At 36.8% G+C, this 26,893-nt stretch overlaps 1 pseudogene; it reads right to left on the reverse strand.

Moving 5' to 3' along the window:
• Positions 1 to 24,104: 24,104 nt before the first annotated feature.
• Positions 24,105 to 25,637, reverse strand: LOC149229063 (cytochrome P450 86B1 pseudogene; annotated as a pseudogene).
• Positions 25,638 to 26,893: the final 1,256 nt, after the last annotated feature.

Genomic DNA, 26,893 nt, shown 5'->3' on the forward strand with positions numbered 1-26,893 from the left:
AATTATACTTGTGGAAGATATTCTTCCCACTTCCTTGGCTGGGACATTATGAACATTCTTAACATGTCCTCAAGAAATTTGTTTGTCCTTTCTATTTTCCCATAAGGCTGTGGATGTGAAGTTGTGTTGAATGCCAAGTCAATTCCCAATCCTACAAATAGTTCTCTCCAAAACTTTAAAGTGAACTTGGCATCTCTATTTGAGATAATTTTCTTGGGAACTCCATGTAATCTCAAAACTTCTTGTATGAAAATTTAATCCACCTCACTAGCTGAATTCATAGACTTAACAACTATGAAGTGAGCCACTTTGTTGAAAATGTCAACCACTACTATGTTTTCATCATGTTGTTTAGAATTATTTTCCATCCCTATAATAAAGTCCATGGAAACCACCTCCCACTTCCATTCCAAAATGGGAATATGCTGCAATAGACTAGCTGAGTGCTTGCACTCAACTTTTACTTTTTGACATTCCATGCATTTGGAGATGAAATCAACCACTTCCCTTTTCAAGTCAAGCTAATAGTAAAATTTCTTAATGGCTAATATAATCTTTTTGTGACCTGGGTGATCAGATTATGCATTAGCATGAAACTCCTTCAATATCAACTTATATAGATTTCCTTCATTTGGAACATAGATTATATTCTTGAATCTAATCATGCCATCTTTTGAGAGTCCATATTCCTTGTCCAGATCATCCCCATACTCTTGCTAGAATTTCTCCTTTAATTTCTTATACTTTTCATCATGTTGTCCAACCTCCTTGATCCTTCCTTCAAGAACATTTCCATAGGAACTTATGGATGATATATGGTTTATTTTCACTCTCCTATTCAGTGGTTTATTTCCATAGGACTAGTGTTGACTTGTGATATTTTGACAAGTTTTGACTGGTATTAGGACTTGATATTTGGCACATATTTCTAGACAAATTATTGATTTGTAAACGTTGTTGAAGAATAATTTATTTGAAAATAAAAGTTGTTGGGTTTTCTCCCAAGGTTAGGTTTCCTAGGATAAAAATATTTTCTCTATTATGCATGGTTGTCTTTCTATGATCTTTACTATTTCCACTGCATTTACTGTTGATGATTTATGAAGTGTACTTTCCCAATCATATCAATGGCATAAGAATACTATGTAGAAATCATTAGGAGGTAAATACCTAGAAGAAAATTATATCTACTATATATATAGTAGAAAATTTTAACACCTCTCATCTTTCAAAAAACTAGATAAAGAAATCTAATGCACCACCAACACAAAAGTAGAACCAAAATATTGATAGGTCAACCCCTCTAGATGAAAAAATCTAAATAAACACCCTTATATGAACAACCTAGATCCACCATTACACAACATATGACTTTTACCATTTCTCTAGTGTTGTTATTATATATTTTTCCTTGATGTCTCATCATGCATATGAGGAAACAATACCTTGGATATTTGATTTTCTCTAGGAATTGGGAATCACCTTCTTTCTTCCATTGTCTTCTTGTCTAATGCTTCATTGTGTAACAACCCCTATATTTCCTGAAAATTCATGCCACCACATTTTGTTATCTCCTTGATTCAAAAAGGGGGAAGATGGTCACCATCCCATGCCCCCTACCACTGTAATATTGTCTCATAAATGATTGTCAACTCATCAATTCTCTCACTAATTATGTTACTAACAAAAAATTATCTGAAATATGATTTCCCTACAACTTATGTCTTAGTAATTTAATTCAATTAGGTTAAGGCTTCCAAGGAACATAAGCAAGAAAGCTTTCCTCATATTATGGATCCATAAGGCAGTCCTTCCTTCAATTATATGAGTTAGTTTCAACTAATGAAATTTAACTACTTAATTAATGTATCATCCAATCATTGTTCTCCACACTAACATTTTAGTCATAACTTAACATTAACAATACAAGGGTAAAATGAGGGATGTTATAGTAGGGAGGATGTAGTTAAAACAATAATAGATGCAACTACTATATATGTAGCTACAATAGATACAATAATTGTTACTACAATAATGGATGCACACTAATAGGAGGTCTAACCTTGGCTAGACAACCTTCTTTGAGGCAATGATGGGGGTTGGAGAGGATGTAGTTGTAACAACTATATTTTCAACCATTGTAGGTATAGATTTAGTAGATGCAATATTAGTTGTTGCAATAGTGGATGTAGTGATAGAGTGGGTTGAATGATGGAGTGGTGTAGGGTGAATGGTTGTGGGCATGGTGGAAGGGTGTAAAGGAAAATATACTATGTGTTGCAATCGACACACCCCCAATATTTATACAATAGGGGAAGCACCCTAGGGGGGGGGTGGGGAATGGGAATGCTAAGTGTTGGGAGGGAACCCAATGGTCAAAATTGGCATTTAATGTGGACTAAATGAGATGGGGGAGTGATGGAATTGCGTGGCTATAGAAGGTGAAGGATGATGAGGTTTTAAACAGGAATGCAACAAATTATAGATATAACCATAAATACAGAGATGGAGTATAAATAATACTTCATTTCATTAATGTAAAATACTCAAATATGCCTAGTAACAGAAATGGAAATAAACTAGCTCGAGCCATGGTAGCTTATCCCTGAGAAGAGATTTGGTAGCTACACACCCCTGAACTACTTTACAATGAGGCTCAAGGGCATTTTCATTATCGAAAAAAAAAGATAAAACCCTAAACAACCAAAACCCTAACCCAAGGAGATGTAACAGCAAGAGTTTATGGCCTCGTTGGGGTTAGTTGGACAACCAACTTCCCAGGGTCATGACTTGGTCATATTATCTATGTTTGACATGCATGATACCCCGTTGGAAAGATCTCTCTGAGGATTACTACAGAAAATATGATTTTATTAGAAAATCACTAGAGGTAGATTGCCAAAAAAACTTCGTTTAGGGCCTCAAAATGGCTCCAAAATTTTAGGACCCAAAAAATAATAAAAATAGTAAATTGTGCTACAATTAAGGAAACTGAAAACTGAAAGAAATAATGGCGAGGGTCCAACCAATATCCACCTGGATCATTCCTCCCCCTTTACGAAGCAATGGTCCCCATTGCTTTGAGTTCCTCCATAAGATGAGGAATCTTCTGTTGAGCTTGGTCCCTGGTGAGCCACTTTCCTTGGTGAAGGAATTGGCCTACTTTGACAACTCGATACACTTGGATCCTCTGCTGGTGAGTGTGCTTGATCTTTGTGTCCATGATCTGATCAATGGCAGCTTGTTCCATGCAATCTAAATTTAACTCTATTGGTGTGAGATTCTCTACAATGTCGGATGTGTGTAGTAATGGTGGAAAGTATGGCCGAAGGTGGTCCACATTGAACACTGGGTGCAAGCCAAGGAATGGGGGAATGCTGAGCTCAAATGCAATGTCTCCCATAGACTTGGCAATGGTGTAAGGACCATATCATAGTGGTCTGAGTTTCCAATAGGCTCTGGAAAGGTGTTCCCTTTGCAAATGCAACCAGAATTTGTCGCCTACCTAAAACTAGTGTGGCACTCGATGTTTATCATGTTGTTGCTTGTACTTGGCATTTGATTTCTCCAGAATGTCGTGGACCTGCTAGCCAATATGTTGGATGTGCTCAATGAATTTGTTTGCCTTATCTATTTCAGACTGGACATGAGCCGAATATTCCTGAGTAGCTACAAATGGCATGGTCACATCAATGGGACATAGTGACTGGAATCCCAAGCCCACCTAAAATGGGTTGTGGCCGGTCAGGCTATGAAGAGCCTAGTTATAGTTGTGTTGAACATAGGGGAGGCTCTCATCCCATGTGCGTGGATGCTTTGCATTTTACATGTGTTGAATGTCTATGATAATCTTATTGATAACCTCTGTCTGGCCATTAGTTTGAGGATGGAAGGCTGTGGGCTTTGTGAGTTTGGTGTTTAGCATCGATCGGAGACTAGACCAAAATGTACTGAGGAACCTGTTGTCCCGATCTAAGATGATATACTATGGGATCCCAAAGTGTACCCACACTCCTTCAAAGAAGAGTTAAGCAGTGGCTTCTACTGTGATATTCTTGTCGCAAGCCGCCATGATGGCCATCTTCAAGAACCTGTCGATGACCACAAAAACATAGTCATTTCCATGCCTATTAGAAGGAAGGCCCAACATGTAATCCATGGAGATGGATTCCCAAGGTCGACTAGGGATAGGTAGCGGAGTATAGAGGCCTTGATTCTTGATGGTTGGTTTGGCAATGACATAGGTAGTGCAGGATCTGATGTACTTCCTGACATCCTGTCAAAGATTCGGCCAATAGAAATACTTCTGCAATACTACCACCATTTTCTCCACCCCGAAATGCCTAACAGCTCGACTGTAGTTTGCTTCCCAAATCATCTTGGCACGCTAGCCTGAAGGAACACGAAGGTGATCCAGGTGGCATAACATCGCATCTTAGAGGTGAAAATATGGAACATGCTAACCCTCCATGAGTGTCTAGTATGTGTGGCCAAATTTTGGGCCGCGTTTGTAAAGAAGCGGCCAATCAGAAGTCTTGTGCCCATAAGAGTTGAACATGGTAGTTAATGCCATGATCGATAGTCAACTGAGGAAATATTCAAAATTATCGGTGTTACCCTTCTTATACTTGGTATTCAAATGGAATTGTTGCAGGTATGTGGACCACCTCTAATGGCGACCATTCTGCAACTTCCCTTGCATCTGTATGAACTACAGGGGTTGATGGTCTATGTGGATGATGGTTTCCTTCCCCAAAATGTAATTCTTCCATTGTCGGAAAACATGCACAATGGAATACATCTCTTTGTCATAAGTGGGATACTTTCGAATTGTGTCTAAAAGTGTCTCATTGTGATATGCCATTGGATGCCCATGTTAAGTAAGGACTGGCCCAATAGCATAGTCAGAGGCATCTGTGTCGACCTCAAATGGTTGTTGCAAGTCTGGTAATGTGAGCACTGGTGCCAAGCAGAGGCAATGTTTCAACTCTATCAATGCCTTATGTTGAGATTCAGACCAAAAGAATTTTTCTTTCACTCCTCCCTAGGTGAATTGACTAAAGGGCCAAGTGATATGAGAAAATCCCAACACGAACTTGAGGTAGAAATTGGCAAGACCTAAAAAGCTACCGAGCTCTATCAGAGTGGTTGGAGATGGCCAATCCCGAATGACTTGGATCTTGGCTGGATCCACATGCACCCCTCGTTCATCAATAATGTATCCCAAATACTGAACTTGGGTCATGCCAAAAGTGCATTTCCCCAAATTGGCACATAGATTGTGTTGCTGCAATGTTTAGAGAACCTATCAGATGTGGTGGAGGTGCTATTCCCAACTCTGGATGAAGATCAGGATGTCATCCAATTATAACACTACAAATTAGTTGGTGAATGGCCGCAAGATGTCATCTATCAGCCTCATGAAGGTTGTCGGAGCATTTTTCAACTCGAAAGGCATAACCAACCATTCAAAAAGGCCCTCCTTGGCCTTGAAGGTAGTCTTCCACACATCGGATGGTTTGATTGGTACCTAGTGATATCCTGACTTCAAGTCGATCTTGCTGAAATATTTCCCCCCCTTCAGTTGGTCCAGAAGGTCATCAATTCGTGGGATCGGGTACCTATTCCAGACAGTGATCTTATTCAGTGCCGGATAGTCAATACAGAGTCTCCAAGTCCCATCCTTCTTATGTACCAACATGATCAGGCTTCCACGGGGTCGGATGTGACCTTTCTACAATAGCTCCTGAATCTGCCTCTTGATTTCGTCATTCTCTAAAATGGAGCATTGATAGATTGGTCCATTGGGTAGCAGCGTGCCTGGGGTTAGATCGATGGAGTGCTTGACTTGGCAGTGTAGAGGAACCCCTACGTGGAAGGTGAAGATGTCCTCATACTCCTCCTCGACATTGTCCATATATAGTTGTTGTGTGAAGGGGCCCTGTCTGGAGGTCGTGGCCACTATCTTCTTCTTTCCCTAAGGGCGTATCTTCAGGAAAACAAATTTCTTGGTTTTGGAAATGATCTTACTGCATTGTTTTGCAGTAACCAAAGAGATAGCAATAAGCGGTGCTACCTCTGGTATCCTGTACAACTTATTTCCCAAAGTAACAATAATAGCATGAGGCCTTGATTCATACACATCATGTCGCTTCCACAAGTATGGTTGGCCTAGTAATACATTAAAAACATAAAGGGGAATAACATCACATAATACCTCATCTGTTAAGGGCTTGATGTTGTATGGAAGGCGACACTGCTGGCTCACGCGAAGATCCCATCCTTGGTGAAGACACCTAATGGTGTATGGTTGGGGATGTGTTATGGTTAATAAACCTAGTCGCTTCACGATCTCTGCCAAAATGAGGTTCCTTTGTCTCCCGCTATTGACAATGAACTATAGCAGGGAACCCTTTACCCACATATGGGAGTGGAAGAGGCGCTCCTCCTCCTCTAGATCTTCAGGTTCCTCCTTCTGGATCTTCGTGGTGGAAATGGTGGCTTTGGGCTCCGCATCGATAATCTACTTCCCTTTTCATTCCCCTTGTCAGGTTCTAACTCGAAGTTGGAACATGCATCTGATTCCGAAGCCTTTAGCTTGACCACCAGTGACTGCTTAGCCTGGCACTCACTTATACTATGAGTGGAGCTCTTATGGTACTCACACCACTTTCCCATTTCCTTCTTCAGCTTCGTGGTGTTTTTCTTTGCTTGTCGCTTTAGCGAGTTGTCCTGGGCCATGCCACCTTGGCTTTGTCTTTTTTTTTTTCCCTTTGGGGGTACCTTTCCCTTGCTTTGGATTCGCAAATCCAAAGTCTTGCTTCTTCTATTTAAACTTCTGCTCGATCTTGACAGCGTATCGACACATCATGCTGAGTGAGGAGATGTCTCAGAACTCCATCTCGTGCTGGACGTACCTGTGTAGGTAGCTGGGTATTTGAGTACAAAATTCTACTCCGTATCCTTGATACCTAAATTTGTGTGAAGGGTATGAAAACTATTGGTAAACTCCAGGACGTCTTGGTCCCTTCCCTACTGTAGCGTGGTCTACTTTATGTATTTATCCTCATAGGTTCTAACAGGGTAGTACTGCTCCTTGATGGCATCCCGGAATGAATTCCAAGTGGGTGCTGCTGAAAACAGTGAGGAGCGAAAGTAATCATTTCCTGTCCGGAAAAATCATGAACAGAAAAATACCCTTCTAGCATATTTAACCATTTATCTACAGCGTCTACATCTATCTGACCCTCAAATGTGGGAATGTCAAAGTTAACTTGTACCTTAAAGGGTATGGTGCTTCCAAAGTAGCAGCTGGAAGTAGATGTGTTGGCCCTGGGTAGCCGCTGAAGGATTTGGGCAAAGTTGTCCATCATCGTGTTCCTTTGTTGCTCAAGGGCCTCTTCGAGTAAGATTTTTATAGGACCTGTTGACACCTAATCCTCTGCAATTGGGTGAATTTGGAATGTGAACAGTCATCAGAAGATGAACTGAGTAGTCACATTCTTTGTATATAACAATACCTACCTAATGAAATAAATCGAATCAGTTTTCTGCCAGACTAGAGTTACTCCTGGCCTGACATAGTAACGGAGCCAGTTCTTAAAATAGTTGTAACTCCCTTCATTTTTGCTATTGTGGGTTGTACGCTGGTTTGAGCACTATTCTGACTAACCTCTGTCTTGTGTATCATTGCCTTAACGCATTTGTCCATATTCCTTTCAGCTACACCACTGGGCTCTGTCCATAAGTAACGCATCTGTCTCTCATAAGCTACAGCCTGTCTCTGACCGCATCTGAAACTGAATAGTCAAGGTTTGAATCTCTATTATGGCGCTCGTTCACACCATTCCATTGGAACATTGTGTTAACGCTAGTATTGAACGTTGTTCAATTGGAATGCACAAATCTATGAATTAACTGTGTATTGTGGTATTGAACGCTGTTCAAGTTTATGTGAATTGACTGTGTTATTGAACGCTGTACTGGTAATGACTTGGTTAGTCTGCACTACTTTTGTCACCTCAGCGATCAACTTATTTCATCCTTGGATGCTGTGAACAACATTCTTGCTGCAGAGTTTGTCCATGCAGACTTTGTCAATACGCCTCTCAAGTGTTCAATACCGCCTCTCCAAACCACGTTGTCCTGAGATCTCTCATATACACGCATCTAATGTTGCAAAATTGATTTCTTGAACTTCTCCCATCCGGTAAACATTTCGCTTGCATTTGTAACCATTATTCCAGGCATTATACATACGCTGAAAAAGGATCTGATCTGCCGTATTTTCCAGATCTAAAATTTGGGACTCCTCAAACTTGTTACTGCAGTATTGGTATCTTAAGCTCATGCTGTCCCATATGTTTTAACGTTGTCTATTTTCCCATATGCTTTAAATGTTGTTCGATATGTTTTTAAACACTGTCCCATTGTTAAACAAGATGTATACATTACTGTGTGCATCTCTTAAGAGTGACTTCTATGAGCAGTCCTAGACGCATGTTTAGTACACACTTGTGCCTAATGTTTTTAAAGCGTTAAAGCAGTAGAAAGATTCGGTCTCCATATTTTTAACGTTGCCGTATGTTTTAGCATTGACAGGAAATTTGGTTATGGGTCCAGGTCTAGAGAATCAAAGGGATTTATGGTGATTTTTTAGTCTTTTCAGTGAGCTTTAAAATTTTGATGCCGTTGTTGTTCCAACTTTGTAGAGCTCGCAGTTGATGCCATTGCTGCTCCAACTTTGTAGAGCTCGCGGTGAAACATTGATTATTAACTGTGATATGAATTAACAACCAAAATTGTTTCCCACAGAAATTTTTTTGAGTACAATTTCATTGTATATCAACAGAAGTTTTTTTTATCAGCACAAGTATTTTTTTTACAGAATGCATTCAATCATCTCTACGGTAGGAATAGTTCTCACTGGCAAGGAGAACTATCCTGAATGGTCCCGGATGATAAAACACACCCTCATCTTTAATGAGTTGTGGAAAGGAGTGTGTGTCGGAGAAGGAGACAATGACCCAGTGCAGCCTACATCAGACAAAGAGCTCGTCATTTGGGAAAACAAGAACTGCAAAGCCTATGCATTAATCGCAGCATCTGTAAATGAAGAAGTAAGTCGCCATATTTCATAATATTCAACTGCCTTTGAAGCTTTACAAAAGCTGAAAGAACTCTATGACTCACATTCTGCACTTGAAGTTGTTCAACTCATGATTAAACTCTTCACTCTTGAACTAAAAAATAATGATCCTCTTGCTCTTTCATCTGAAGTAAAGTCTATAATGCATGATATCAAATCCACTAAGGTTGATTTGGATATCCCTCTTATTGCTTTTCTCAAGGCACTCTATCCTACTTACTCCAATTATCTTGAGTCTTTACAAGCAAATGGAAATCTTATAGATATAACCTTTGACTCTCTTGTGAAAAAGTTTGCTGAAAGAGAGAAAGCCTTTGGAAAGAAGACAGCCCCTGAATCTTCTGAAGAGACTGTGTGCCTTGCTCATAAAGAAAAGCATCCTTCTCAAGATTCTACAAGAGGAAGAGGTGGACGAAGAGGAAGAGGAAGATATTTCAGAGGCAGGGGAGCAGACATTCTCAAGGAGAAAAGGCAGACTTACATTGCATTCACTGCAAAAGAAATGGATCACATGATGCCTCTACATGCAAGCTACCATGGGACAAAATTGAGCAGAAAAGAAACCAACAGAAAGGTAAAACTAATGATACAGACAAAGGTAAAGCACCTGAATCTGCTCACTATATTGAGGCACAATGTAACATTGGAGTAAATGAAGATTTGTTTAATGCTTCACTTGCTTCTTCGAAAAATGATTGGTTGCTTGATTTAGGAGCAACCTATCACATGACTCATAGAAAAGATTTTCTTGAAGATTTCACTGACAATGTCGATGGAGCAGTATACTTTGCAGATTAGTCAAAAATCAAGCCATCAGGGCTTGGCACAATCAGGCTTAAACTGCCTGGTCTTCCAGACTTTCTTCTGGATCATGTTCTATATCTCCCACAGCTCAATATAAACTTGATGTCCTTGGTTCACATCCACCGGCAAGGTGACTCCATTCATATGTTTGATGGCAAGCTTGAGGTAAGAAAAGCATTTGACCACTCACTTGTCATGAGGGGAATAGAAGAAGAAAGGCTTCTCAAACTGCAAGGAACCTCTGCTCATGCACAACATTTCCCATATATTTCTCATCATGAAGAAGGTACACTCCCATCAAGTTTATTATGGCATGCTAGATTTGGACATTTAAACTATGACAGTCTCTGCTTATTGAAGAAAAATGGTGTTGTTGGTTTGCCTACAATTCCTAGGAAACATAAGCAATGTGATGCTTGCATTATAGGAAATCATAACAAACAGTCTTTACATGATTCACATTCAAGAGCACATACGAAGCTTGAACTCATTCATTCAGATTTATGTGGTCCAATGCTTGTTCCTTTTGCAAATGGAAATAAATATATCATGACATTTATTGATGATTACACCAGAATGTGTTGGGTTTATTTATTGAATAACAAATCTAATGCTTTTCAAACATTCAAGAATTTTCATAAATGGATTGAAAATCATGCACGATCTCATATTGGGTCTATTCACACCGATAATGGAAAAGAATATACATCAAATGAATTTGAAAACTATCTTCGCCAACATGGGATCAAACATCAAACAACTGTGTCTTATAATCCCCAACAGAATGGTGTAGCTGAAAGAATGAATAGAACAATCTTGAATATGGTACGATCCATGCTTTTCTTCAAAAATGTAAAGATAATGTTTTGGGCCGATGTTGTTCTATGTGCTGCATATATAAAGAATAGATGTCCATCTAATGCTTTAAGAAACAAGACTCCTTATGAATTGTGGTATGGACATGTTCCTTCGGTAAAACATCTCAGGATCTTTGGTTCCATCTATTATGCTTTGATACCAAAGGTACATAGAAACAAATTTGGTGCTAGAAGTTGTAAGTGTATCTTCCTGGGGTATTCAAACACCTCCAAAGCATACCGCCTCTATGATGAAGTAAATAAAAAGTTTGTTGTATCTAGAGATGTAACTTTTCTTGAATCATCCAAACCTGACAATGTTGTTGAGCGGCAACTTGATCGCTTGGATAGATTTGCAAAAACGAAATCATTTCATGAATTTGATAATCAGATTCCACATCTTGAAGGGGGGATTCCTATACTAGATCAACATGTGGAATCTTCTTCTGAAGAACACTCTCCCCTGACTGAAACTCCAACAATGGATGATACTTTAAGTGATGTAATTGATAGAATTGGGAGACTCAATCTTGATTCAGTCCCAACTCAATCAACAAAGCAGCCTGGACCATCTCAAAAAGGTCCCCCAAAGTGGCTGACAAAGACACTTGAAAGTGTTCATCCTGATGAAATTGGAAAAACATGAACCAAAAATTCAAACCGACAAAATGGAGGTGATGTAGATGACTCTAATTCACCTGTTGATATGGATGTTTCTTATAATTGTGAATTGAACTTGTCTACAGATTTTGAACCAACTTCCTTTAAAGAAGTTGCTTCTCATGATAAATGGAAAGAAGCGATGCAAAAGGAGTATGATGCCCTCATAAAGAACGACACTTGGAAGCTGGTTGATCCTCCATTTGGAACCAAACCAATTGGCTGCAAGTGGGTCTACAAGAACAAGTACAAAGCTGACGGCTCACTTGACAAGCACAAAGCTAGGCTTGTGGCAAAAGGTTTTGCACAGAGGAAGGGGTTGATTATGAGAAAACTTTTGCCCCCACAGCAAAATGGGCCACCATCCGGACACTCTTTGCACTAGCAACTCTGAACGGTTGGAAAATCCATCAAATGCATGTAAGAACTGCCTTCTTGAATGGAGATCTAAAAGAGAATGTTTTTATGTCCCAGCCTGAAGGATTTGTTATGAAAGGACATGAACAAAAAGTATGCAAACTTGTGAAGTCCTTGTATGGCCTCAAACAAGCACCGCAAGCCTGGTATGAAAAACTAACTGAGCATCTTCTGAAACTCAACTTCAATCATTTTGATCTTGATGATGCAACTTTATTTGTCAAGAAAGTTGGCAAAACAGTTGTATATCTTGTGGTATATGTAGATGATCTTTTAATGACAGGGAACAATGAAAGCTACATTGCATCCATAAAGAAGGAATTGGGGAAAAGTTTTGAAATGACTGATTTGGGCTATGTTCATTACTATCTTGGCATTGAAGTAACCCAACATCCAAAATCCATATTTCTTTCTCAAAAGAAATACGTTGGAGATTTGTTAAACAAATTTGGCATGACAGAGTGCAATCCTCTTTCTACTCCAATGGAACAAAACTTAAAGCTCACATCTATTGAAGGAAAGGAATTTGAGGATGCAACAAAGTATAGATAGCTTGTAGGAAGTCTCATCTACCTCACTACTGCCAGACCAGACATTTCATTTGCTGTTGCAATCCTCTCTAGTTTTATGCAAAAGCCTTGTGAGGGACAATGGTCTGCTGCAAAAAGCGTTCTAAGGTACTTGAAGGGAACTCAAGACCTTGGAATCAAGTATACACAGGTGGACGACTTCAGCTTGATTGGATACTCTGATTTAGACTTCCATGGAGACAAAGAAATTGGGGTATCTACTTCAGGATATGCTATGAGTCTTGGATCAGGAGTTGTCTCTTGGAGATCACGCAAACAATCAATTCCAGCAGATTCCACAACAGAAGCAGAATACGTGGCAGCAACTGAAGCAACGAAAGAAATTGTGTGGCTCAGGAAAATTCTTAAAGATTTGCAAGTAAAACAAGTACAATCAACTCCACTCATGATTGACAACACCTCTGCAATAAAGTTGGCCAAGAACCCAAAGTTCCATGATCGTACAAAGCACATCAATACTAAATATCATTTGATCCGACATCATGTTGAGGCCAAAACAATCCATCTCCGTCATTGTTCCACAAATGAGCAAATTGCACACATCTTCACCAAAGCGCTTGGAAGAGAAAAGCTTGAAAGATTCAGAACGATGCTTGGACTCACCAACATCCCTTCAGATTAAGGGGGGGAATGTTGACAGGATCTCCTACTCCCTCACCTTTCTTTTAATATTCCATGGGATTCCGTCTAGATTTGTTAGGCTGGTCTTCCAAAGTTTCGATCAATTCAAGCCCTAACTCCTTATATCCCAACCTTGTTGAGGACATGCAAAGAAAATCAAAGAAAGAGCAGACCACTTTGATACCACTGATCTAGATTTAAACAGGAACACAACAAATTACAAATATAACCATAAATACAGAGATGCAACAGAAATAATACTTCATTTCATTAATGTAAAATACTGAAATATGCCTAGTAACAGAAATGGAAATAAACTAGCTCGAGCGATGGTAGCTTATTCCTGAGAAAAAATGTGGTGGCTACATGCCTCTAAACTGCTTTACAATGAGGCTCAAGGGCCTTTTTATTATTGAACAATAAGAGCAAACCCTAAACAACCAAAACCCTAACCCGAGGAGATGTAACACCAAAAGTTTATGGGACCCGTTGGGGTTAGTTGGACAATCAATTTCCTGCGGTCGTGACTTAGTCATATTATCTCCGTTTGATGCACATGATACCCTGTTGGAAAGATATCTCCGAGGACTACGATGGAAAAGATGATTTTATTAGAAAATCATTGGCGGTAGATTGCCAAAAAAACATTGTTTAGTGCCTCAAAATGGCTCTGGAAGTTTAGGACCCGAAAAACTGCTAAGTTATCATTGAAGTATACAAGAATAATGTCATTTAAATACCTGTGTGTGAGTTTCCACAATGTCAAATGTTGTATCCATGACTACATCAAGATTGGCAGAACTAACAACTTCCCACCTCGGTGATGGCATATCCTTTTGTAGTATATGCACATGCTAAAAAAAACTAAAAATTAAGTAATTTACAATTATTTTTATTGAATATTTTTCAATTGTACAATCAAATTTATAACCCATCCATTTATGCATTCAAAAGTGCATTTTAAACAACAAGAATTCACAATGTTGCTTGAAAATGTATTTCTTGATTCTCGCAAAAGAATACATCATGTATATTAGTTATATTGCACCTATAAAACTCTTGAAAGATGGTTCCACTATGTAAAAGCCTTAGACCATAGAAAACTATCCTCTGATATCCCATTCTTAAGCCATTCCAATCTTCAATGGGAGTTAAGGAGCCCCCAAAGGACTCCTCTTGTCTCCCACCAATCCTAATATCATTAATGAGATAAGGGGAGCCATGTATTGGTCTTATGCCTATAAATACCAGTTGAATTGGAGCAAAGAAGAAGAACTTGGAGCAATGTTACACTGCCAAAATTGCTAAGGCAATCAACTATATTTTGCATTGAAAGAATTTTCCATTAAATAATTTTCTTATGGATTCTTTTAGGGGAGAGTGCTCTGGCATAGGGTAGAAGAGAGGGGCTTTCCTTTAGGACAATTTTAGAGAAACATTGCTCACCATAACTCCTTTTAGTTTCTTTGAATCATCTAATGTATCTCTCTACATTAAATAATAAAGGAGATTTTATTTCCCGTTCTCTTGAGTTTTCATTTCTTCACATTTCATGTGTTTCATGCTTTATTTTAATTTAGGTACATTGTATTTTTTTTATGTTTTCAACTCTAATCAATCTCATTGTGGGCTCTCTTGCAGGTGAAAACTAGCTGCAAAATAATACAAGGATTTGGTATGCCATTGCAACAAATCCACAACCACGGGTCAAAACTGAGAGATGAATATCTTTAAATTCATGACTAAATTATTTTTCCACTTTGTTTTGCAAACATTACAAAATTCCTAGAAATATTTTCACAATGAAGGTTTGCTACCTTAACCATACCACTTCTTGGGCATCCAAGCAATACATGCATTAATTTTGAAACAAAAGATACCAAATTCAGCTAAAAATAATTCTTACCCAATCCCTTTCCTTTACCTTTTTACCTTTTCTTATTTTTTTCCCTACTTACATGGATACCATCAAAGGCACTCTCAACTAATGACTTTCAAAAGATTCCAACTATCTTTTAACATATCTGATGTTGCAACATTCAATATTCCCTATGGATATTCATCTTGATAGGCATGTGACATACTTGCATCCATTCCATGCTATTCATGCACTTTTATTTTTAGAGTTAAATTTCAGCGTTTGTTGTTTTCAATTATTCACACAACAAATCTCATAATCATAAGCATAAGCACACTACTTTCTTTCATGTGGTACTTAACAACAAGAGCTCACTCTTGCACATTTACCATATGAACATTATATGTGTCATGGAATTCATTGGGTAACCTTATTGTATTACCCAAAACATAGAAAGTACTAATTTCTATTTTCTTACCATTAACACATTCATATTTCTTCAAAAATAAAAATATATCAGCCAACAAAAAAATTTAGTTAAGGAAAAGCTCCCCTTTTAAGCCATTTCACAATTATAACTTCATTTTCCATATGGTTCATATGGACCTAGTCAAGCCCTCCTTGACTTAATTTTTATCCATATCTACCCTTTGATATAACTCTATAATGCAGGCTTCCAAACTCATTCAGAATCTCCTCACATGGATAAACATAACAATGTTATTAAACATAGAAATGAAATTTCTCAAGTTTCTAGTGGGCTCATGACCCAATTTTTATTTCTTGTAAAATATTTGGGATCCCTTCCATTTTCACTCATGTGCATATCAGTTGTCTCAACACACCAACTATTATTCAATCAATTCATGGATGAGTTATAGCATCTCAATTTCAAAACTAATTCAATTTTGTTGAATCTTGAGTTCAACATGTCTATTATATATTAGACATTTGCAACAAACCAAACCTTCTCATGCTTATGGTGTCTTGTAATTCAGTGTACAATTTGACCTTACATCTTCAAAATCTTCCCTTTATGTTCATTTTAGCAAGGGTGCATCACATACTATCATATGCACAAGATTTAACCAAAATATTTCTAAATAGTTTAGGAGGATCCCTCCCACTTGCATTCCCATGCAAGTAGTTTACCTTATCTATGCATGATTAGTTATTAAAACTCATAATCCTATCATGTACCTTTCATTATATTAAAGATATTTTGGGGATGTTCCTTCATTTCTCTTCACCTCACCACCAAAGGTGGGTGACTCAACCTTCTTGATTTCTCCAAGCATTAGTTGACTCCTTGCAAGCTAAATTGCCACTGCTAGGGATTTTTCCTGCTAATATCTCCCCTATTTTATCCACATCTAATGCACTTATGTATGCTTTATTCCTTGAGGTGGTCTCTTGGACGTCAAAAATATCCCTACCCTCATGCCACTTATAAGGGAAATAATGGCAGGTGTTCATAGCCCCAACATTTCAAATTATTCCTCTTTGATTTACTTCTTTATGCATTTCTAGTTACTAGTCCATGTGTCTAGAGTTTAGATGGGATATCCTTCTACTATTTTTGGTGAGGTAATTCATGGAGTTGGTGTTCTCCTCCACAACCCCTACATTTCAATGGCCTTTCCTTCTTCCAAACATTATGGGGGTTAACCTTAGTTTCTAACTACTTATAACAATATTTTCCTTTTAAATGATGTCACTGAGTATCTTGGGCTTCTCATACTTTTTCTTATCCCAAAATGAAAGGAAAATTCTAGTGGTTAAATTTCACAAATCAACCAAGTTTCCATGTTTTTTCCCAGAAAATGATTCACTAGCTTCCATTTTTTCTAAAATGATTCGCCCAAGTTTTATAGGATGAAATTATTTTCTTGTTGAATTGAGGCTTCTGTGATCCATATCAAGTTTATGAGAGAGTTTTTTGGGCTTAAATCACATGATATTTCATTTGTCGGCGCGTTTCGAACCAACTAGTGTGGTTCATCATCAGGACAAGTTGAAGAAACAGATCTATGCTGCATGTTAAATAGACAGAGCAAAACATCCAACGGCTATAATTTTTGGCCAGGCAATGGCTATATTGACTAGGTAACGGCTATATTACGGCTAGTTGGACTGGTCTCAAGGAAAAATGAGCATAATTGTATTTAATTAAAAATTAAAAATTAAAATAAGTTAAAGTTATGGATTTAAATAATTATTAAATTAATAGCTAGTTATACTATTATTAAATTAAAGTTAATGGGAAATATGAATTTACATAAAAGGTATTAACAATTCGATATTTATTTTAATTTTTATGACTATTATATATATATATATATATATATATATATATATATATATATATATATATATATATATATATATATATATAGATATAATAAAATATTAGAATAAATTAATTTAGGTATTATATAGTAAGAATAAATATTTATTTGATTGTTTATTTAATTGTTAAAATGTTTATTTCTTTTTAATTATAAATTAACATATTATCATAGATCGATTTCAATATCAAAGTAATTATTAAGTTAAAATTTAGAATATAACTAATAGCTTAAACTAAATGCTATTAAAGTCTCTTATACTATATAAAAAACCCACCAAAGAGGATCAAAGAACCAAGGTAAAAGAGAGACGGTTAAAGGATAACAAGGGGAAACTAACCTATAAAAAACTAGAACAAGTTATAAAAAGGAGGGGAGGAAGAACCCGACTAGGAAGTGAGGGTTGTTATCGAGCAACTATTGATCTTCTATCCGTCTTCTCTATTTAGATTGCTTAACCTTTTTTCAATCTTAAGGTCTTCAGAGATTGTGAAATTATTTTCTTTTAAAATTTGCCAAAATTACATAGAGGCTATATAAAATCATTAGAAGTTTGAATATTTTTACACAAATGTCACAAAATATTTTACATATTAGGGATTAGTAAGATTTTCCAAGGTTTCTACACTTTAAAATAAGTTTCCATCATTAAAATTTTCTCTGCTGAAATGGTCTTGACAATCCATTGAGAAAGTCTTGTATTTTCATTTCTTCATCTCTAAGAAATGACACATATTCCAACAGTGCTATGATTTTATTATCATAGTCAGCCATGGTCAGTTGTCCCATTATTAGCTCATACAATTCACCGATCTTGTCATTATGATGCTCTTCTATATCTCAAGTGGTTGGCACATGTTGCAACAACCATTGCATGTATGACAAGTTTAGTAGCAGTGTCATGTTTAAACTTTCCTATTCTTCTTGTTCCCTAATGAGTCTTTCATTATCTTCTCTACATCTACTCAATTAAGCTCTCAAGCTACTAAGAGTATCCATCCCATCAAGGGAATTTTTTATGATCTCTTTCCAATTGAGTCGTCTTCTTTCTCATGATGGGTTTGATCTGTAATACACTATATCATTTTGTTTCTCATTCTCTATTGTTTTAAATTGTGTCGTCTTATGTGTTGTCACACACACACAAACATAGATTTTTTAGCTAAATCAATCATAAACTTATTAACTCATTACCTTCGTATGTCATAATTAAGCATGTTTATCTGAAGTTGTTCACACATCCAACACCGATGTTAGCTACATATCCTAGGAAAATAAAGAGACATGTAAGCATTTTATCAAGGTTAGAAGGCACATTAACTGCAAAGATAAATGTCATTCCAACAATTAGATTATCATATTAACTTTTATCCTTTGTGTGTGAGCCTCATCAGATCTAGTGTTGAACCTAAGCTCTGATACACTCTGTAATCACTTCCCTCCCACCCCCTCATTCATCCTAGGATGTGGGAGGGTTATCTGTATGACCCAATCTCTATGTTTTTTTATGAATATGAGGTTACATAACCTCTTTATTTGAAGTCTTCGAATATTAATACTAATACCACCATTACGTTGAGCTCATAGAGAGCTTCCCAACAATGTAACTTTTATCTCAATCTGATTCTCAGATCAAAATTTATGACCATTAAAAGTTTGGCCCATTAAAAGGGGGCCATGTCATTAGTATAACTCTATGTGACACTCATGTGGTCTCTCTTTGTATCCCACATGGTGACATGCCATCACCCCAACGAGTCCATAGGGTACCCACACCATTGCAAATTAGGTCACTCTACGCGTTGAAACATTTTATAATGTGATGAAAAGATAGATGGCCCAAACCTACCACCCAAAGTGGAGGCCATTGATCCATGTCACCCTGAACTGAGCCCCCTAAGCTCCACTCTTTCTTAGTGAATATCTTATTACTCTGGTGGTCAAAGGCTCATGGGATCAATGGGACCACCCCAACCCACATCATAATAGGCTAGATTTCCCTAGTCGTAGTCCTCACACAACATTTCCTCAAGTCAATGATTTGAGAGTTGAAATCCTAGTAGGGCCTGCTCTAGTCCATGCCATGTTGGAATAGGGACTATCGGTCTCACTTTTCACTTGATTAGTTTGAGTGTTGAGGGCTCGACAACTTGAAGCCCAATGGGGTCCACCACTGATGTAGGTTGGATCAAGTGTGACCTCAGACAACCTCTTTTCACCCTTGATGGCTTGAAGGCCCGAGAGTTTGATAGGGCCATCCCACTCCTCTGAGCTCATTCAAATACATTACCCAATTCTCAATGACATTTCAACCATACACAAGGCTCGCGAATTTTCTCCATGATTTCTTTGTGTTCTACAGTTATTGCTCCACGATTCCACACTCAACTTTGAGCATCCTCTAATCTCTAGTAGAGTGAGAGAGAGAAATCTCACACACCAACAACCCAAAAACATAACCAAAAGATCAATATCTCAACCTATCCAGATGGATAAATCCAGATAAACACCCTTAGATGAACAACCTAGATCCACTCCTACATAACATATGAATTTTCCCATTTCTCTTTTGTTGTTCTTACATATTTTTCCTCAGTGTCTCATTGTGCATCTAAGGAAACATTTCCTTAGCTCTTCGATCTACTCTGGGAATTGGGCACCACCCTCTTTCTTCCATTATCTCTCTGTCTAATGCTTCACTGTCTAACAACCCTCGTGTTTCTTGAAGTGTTGTCCCCTTAGGTTTGATTTTCTCCTTGATCTAAGAGGGGGGAAGATGGGCACTATCTTGTGGCCCCCACCACCCTAATGTTTTTTCATGAATGAGTATCAACTCGTCATTATTCTCTCAAATCATGTTACTTTGTGAAATATATCAGACAATGTGATTGGCCTACAATTGGTGGCTTAACAATTTAATTTGGCTGGGTTATGGCTTGCAAGGCACGTAAGCAAGCAAGCTTCCCTCAGACTATGGATCCTTAAGGTAGTCCCTCCTTCAGTTGGTAGTTAATTAGTTTTAAATAATTAATTTTATCTGCTTAATCAACGTATCAACCAGTCATAGTTCTCCATGTTGGAATTTCAATCATAATTTAATATTAACAAGACATGAGTAATGTGAAGGATGTTACACTAGGGAGGATGTAGTTACAATAACAATAGATGTAACTAAAATATATGCAATACTTGTTGTTTCAATAGTGGATGCACTAACAGGAGCTGTAGAACTTGGCTAGACAACTTTCTCTGAGGCAATGACAGGTGTTGGGGAGGATGTAGTTGCAGCAACTAAATTTGCACCATTATAGCTCATGTAGTTTTAGTAGATACAATACCGGTTGTTGCAATAATGGATGCAGTGATAGGACGGATCTAATGACAGAGTGGCACAAGGTGAATGGATGTGGCCATGGTGGAGGGTGTAATGGAAAATATATTGGGTGTTTGAGTCAATACACCTATGGATCTAATGATAGAGTGGCACAAGGTGAATGGATGTGGGCATGGTGGAAGGGTGTAAATGAAAATATATTGGATGTTAGAGTCGACACACCTCCACTAGTTATATAATATAGGGAAGTGCCTTAGGGAGGAAATGGGAATGCCAAGTGTTGAGGGGGACCTAATGGTCAGACTTGGCACGTAATGTGGACTAAATGGGATGGGTGAAGGATGGAATTGGCTGGGTATAAAAGGGGAAATAACAATGGCACCTACATAGACATATGTAATATGTTTGATTAGTACAAAAAGATCAATTTTGACTAAACTAAGATATTAAAACTCATTTTAAAAGTAGATATAATGTAACATATGCTACATGGGTGGGAGGTGATTTTCCAATCTTAGGTGAGGATGGTTACTAAGAAGATTCAATGGACACCTATGGAAACACAACAAATTTAGATTGATTTCTTCTACATAACTTAGACATTTGCCAAATAACAAATTTTTAAATCTTGTTAAGTTATCATTGAAGTAGGGCAAGAATAAAGTCATTTAAATAAATAATATCATGTGTGTTGAAAATTATTTTTTTTAATAATATTGAAAAATAAGTGTTTAATTTTCAAAGTTAAACATTATAAGTTGCATTGGTCAATTCTAAACTAATAATGGCCAACAAACAAGTGGATAAGGCTTGCCTTAATAGAGACTCATAAATAAACCCACTTGAGCTAGAAGGAGGCAAACATGACAATGAGGGGATAAACAAGTCAACAAATATATCAACATATATTGTACATAACTTTAGATTGATTTCTTCTACATAACTTGGACATTTACGAAATAACAAATTTTTAAATCTTGTTAAGTTATCTTTAGGTGTTCTTCCATTTCTCTGAATATGACAGAAAAATGGAAGAAAACCTAAACAATAGTGGTTTCTATAAAATCTTAGATAAGAACCCTAGCGCTAAAATCCTTACGGTGGTCACCAAGAAAATAAAAGATTCATCTCTTGACACTATTACAGAAAAAGAGAATCACTCCTACTAGCTCCATCACTTCTAGAATATATGGAGCTCCCAAAGTTCATAAAGACGGTATCCCATTAAGACATATAGTCAATATCATAAGTTCACCCACCTACCTCCTTACTCAATACCTTGCTAAAAAGTTACACCTCTTAGGCAGAAACACCTCATCTTATATAAAAGACTTTGCAACATTTGTTTAATGGACCAAAAACCTTGAAATGAAAGATGAAGATCTCATGGTGAGTTTTGAAATTACTTCCCTGTACACTATGATACCGATAGAAGAAGCCATCGACACTATGAAATCAATTACTGGTAACAAAACTATAAATCTCCTAAAAATTTTCCTAAAATCAACATATTTCATCTTTAAAGGAAAAGATTGTGAACAAAGTCATGGAGTAGCAATGGGATCTCCTCTATCTCCTTGCTAACATATACGTGGAACATTTTGAACAAAAATCCCTCAAATATTTTCCTTACACCCCAAAAGAATGGAAAAGATTTGTCGACAATGTTTTTGCAAAATGGATTCATGGTAAAAATAAACTGGAAGATTTTTTAACTCACATTAACAGTCTCTCAAGTCACATTAAATTCACCATTTAAATAGAAAAGGATAACTAGTTACCCTTTCTTTACATCCTTTTATCCAACAAAAAACGGGAAACTTATCTCCTGTAGAGAAATAAAAATCACACTGAAAGATACCTACACAAAAACTCTCATCGTTATCCCAAACAAAAATATGGAATTATTAAAATCCTAACTACAAGAGCTACTGCAATTTCTGACTCGGATCACCTAAAGCATGAACTAAACCACCTCAACCAAGTCTTTGAACATAATGCATATAATAGAAACATCATCAAGAAAACCATCTGTCAAACGCTCAATAGAAATAATATAAAGAAAGCCCTAGACATTCCAAAAATCTCTTTGCCATATATAAAAGGAACTACAAATAGAATATCTAGAATCCTAAACAAACACAACATCAATATTGCTTTCATGCCCCCAAATACATTTAGAAAAACCATAGACTCCACAAATGACCCTATAAACCCTAACCTGCAAAAAGGGGTTTACATAGTTCCTTGCTCTTGGGGAAAAGAATACATAGACGAAATAGGAAGATCAGTTAACATTAGACTTAAAGAGTATGTTGCAGACATATCTAGGAATAGAACCACAAAATATGCTCTTGTAGAGCATGCCTTCTCATCCTCACACTACATTCGAATGGAAGAAGCTAAACTTGTCACGAAAGAAGAGCACTACCTAAAACGAAAAATTAAAGAGGCCATAAAAATTGGAAAAAGAAAGAATAATGTGAATTGTGATGAAAGCCTTAACATCAGTAATAGATGGAAACACTTAATAAATGAGACTTCTCATAGCAACAAATAAAGAATCTCAAAAAAAAAAAAAAAAAAATCTAATTTTTTTTAATTCATTCTCTTAATATTAAACATAAATAATTCTAATCATATTTATTTATAATAATAAGAACTTTTAGCTATAACATAATTAATTTACATAAATATAAAAAAATTTAATAAAAAAATTATTATTAAATTAATAAATAATTATTAAACTTAGTACACAATAATAACTCTTTAATAAATCTTCACCTCACAAAATAATTATTTCCATAATCTTTTACGAATAATATTAAAGATTTAATAACTAATAAACTAATTTCTTCTAGCAACTCACTCTAATTATTATATATAACTCTAAAGTTTCATAGCCCTCATGCACACTAATCTTCTCTAATGATCCCATAAAGACGGACTCACATAAAAATCTAAAACATTTTCTTAAAATCAATTAACCAGTATAGATTATCTTTCCAAAAAATAAAGTTATTTAAATAACTACTATCTTGAGTTGAAGATTATTTTTTTTAATAATATTAAAAATAAATATATATTATTTTAGAAAATAAATTTATTTAAATAATTAATATTTTGCGTTAAAGATGATTTTTTTAATAATATTAAAAAATAAATATATATTTTTCAAAGTTAAACGTTATAAATTAATAAAACAAATGAAATCGATCGATTAAATCTTGCCTTTAAGAAAGACTCTTAAATAAGCCTAGTTGAGCTAGAAAGAGGGAAAAATGGGAATGAGGGGTTACACAAGTAACAAATCTTACATGATGAGATAATGTTGGGAATATAAAAGCATGATCGAACATATACATATCATTGTGCAATACAGCATACGTTTAGATAATGTAGGGAATATGCTACCTTAAAAATAAATTATTGGGGGGCCCGGAAAGAGTGAAAGTGATCGTGATTGTTTAGCGCGTGAGGACTGTGACCTTGAGGCCGAGCTTCATGCGCAACATCATCCCGTACTTTGGCACGACAGGATGTGCGGCCACTGCTTTCACGCGAAAACGCAGGATGATGGAGGAAGCGACCCACTTCATCTGCAGAATGGCAACATCCCTTCCTAGGCACCGGCGAGGGCCTTCGTTGAACACCGGGTATATGAACTCTGACTTGGTCATGAATTTCCCATTGCGGAGCCATCGTTCTGGCTTGAAATCGCGGCAATCCGCGCCCCATATGCTCTCCATTCGGGCCATGGAGTACCATAAACACAACACCCCGGACCCCTTGTTCACCCTCGTTCCATCCGGCAGCACGTCGTCGTTCGCAACCACTAAATTCTCTAATGGAGCCGACGGGTACAGTCGCAGAGACTCTGAGAGTGCCGCATGCAAATAGTTCATCTCTTTTAACTCATCCACCGTAAACGCTTCTTCGTGGTCTGCGTGGGTTTCGTGTTTTCTGCGCTTTATTATGCCTTTGAGCTCCGTCAAAATATTCTCTTCCACGCGAGGGTGCTGCTGCAGAAGCCAGAAGAACCAAGCGAGCGCCGGGGCCGTCGTATCCCTGCCTGCCATTATGATGCTTAGGCAGGCGTCTCTCAACTGGTCGTCAGAATACACGCGGCCGTTCGTCTCCTTCTCGAGGCGGAGGAGGAGAGGCAAAAAGCCCGGAGAATCCTCACAATTCGCACTGTTCTGCGCTATCTCTCGCCTGGTCGTAGCACAGATCTCCGCGATATAATCATCTATGACTTTTACATCTTTATGGATCTGCCGTTCCGGCCCCAAATTCAGAAATCTCAGTGTCTTCCAGTAAAGCGCCGGCACAAGAAACCGACGACTGGAAAGCTCGATGGCCCGGTCATATGCCTCTGTGAAACGATTATGTGCGAGGTCCAGGCTCAGGGACCCCGGATCGAATCCGAGGGCGAAATGAGAGATGCTGTCGAAAGTGTAGCGATGAAAAACTTCCTGGAGGTCAAGAACAATGCCCTCTTTAGCGGCGCGCTGGAACAGTGGAATAAGTCTCTGGTGCACTAACCTCAAAGTGGTCTGAATAACGTCGTTGCGGGTTTTCGCGGCAGCAAAAATCGTGGACACAGTTGCCCTTAATTGCCTCCAAGTCTCTCCTTCTTGAAGTAAAAGGTTCATGTCGCCGTAAACGTCACCAAACACCTGGCGGAAATAGTCGCCCTTCTGGAAGTTATGGAACTTTATCTTCAGGACGTACTCAACATTAGTAGGATCTGCAGTCACCACCCATTTCGTCCATGCGCCCTTCCTGTATGTGATAGTTCCCCCGCCCAGGATAAGCATCTGCGTAACCCATTCGTAGATATCATTGTAACTGTAAATCAACACGGGAAGCAAGCCCACGAGAGACCACCTGCCCGGAGCTTTCTGCCCACAGTAAAACCTGGCCGCTGCAACACCCAATACTGAAAACAGTGCAACAAGGAGCCATCCCTCAGTAACTCCTACTCCCTCCATTGCCATGGACACTGTTCAGTTCGAGGCACCGGACTGACCCGCCTTTTGAAGAAGCTCGGACCTCCACTTGGTGACTGCCACACGGTGGACGCTCTTCTTTTCTCAGTCACAGCCGCCCTTCATAAAAATCTAAATAAATCTAAATTATTAATTTTAAATGGATATTTATTATATATTATATTAGCACAACAATATGGTTGATAAAAGTGGATAAGCATATATGAAGCATATTTGTTTTTGAAGATTTAAAAATCTAAATAAATCTACATAAACCTTCAAACACATTTATTATTATTTATCACTATGGTTTAGTTTATTTTATATTATATTAGCACAACAATATTAATAAATGTGGTTGATAGAAGTCAATAAGCATATATCAAGTATATTTTTATTTTGAAAATTTAAAAATCTAAATAAATCCAAATTATTAATTTTAAATGGATGTTTATTATATATTATATTAGCACAACAATATGGTTGATAAAAGTCGATAAGCATATATCAAGAATATTTGTTTTTTAAGATTTGAAAATTTAAATTAATCCACATAAACCTTCAAACACATTTATTATTATTTATCACTATGGTTTAGTTTATTTTATATTATATTAGCTCAACAATATTAATAAATGTGGTTGATAGAAGTCAATAAGCATATATCAAGTATATTTTTATTTTGAAGATTTAAAAATTGAAATAAATCCAAATTATTAATTTTAAATGGATGTTTATTATATATTATATTAGCACAACAGTATGGTTGATAAAAGTCGATAAGCATATATCAAGCATATTTGTTTTTGAAGATTTAAAAATCTAAATAAATCCACATAAACCTTCAAACACATTTATTATTATTTATCACTATGGTTTAGTTTATTTTATATTATATTAGTGCAACAATATTAATAAATGTGGTTGATAGAAGTCAATAATCATATATCAAGTATATTTTTATTTTGAAGATTTAAAAATCTAAATAAATCCACATTATTAATTTTGAATGGATGTTTATTATATATTATATTAGCACAACAATATGGTTGATAAAAGTCGATAAGCATATATCAAGGATATTTATTTTTGAAGATTTAAAAATCTAAATAAATCCACATAAAGCTTCAAACACATTTATTATTATTTATTTATAAATATTAACATTAATAATTTTATAATTATTTATAAATTATATATTATCACCATTATCATTATTATGCACTATTAATAAACCAATAAAAAATAATATAAATATTCATAAA

Source organism: Pinus tabuliformis, chromosome J (assembly GCF_031772625.1).
Source record: "Pinus tabuliformis cultivar Carrire ecotype Pingquan chromosome J, CPIR1, whole genome shotgun sequence".
Classification (NCBI taxonomy): Eukaryota; Viridiplantae; Streptophyta; class Pinopsida; order Pinales; family Pinaceae; genus Pinus; species Pinus tabuliformis.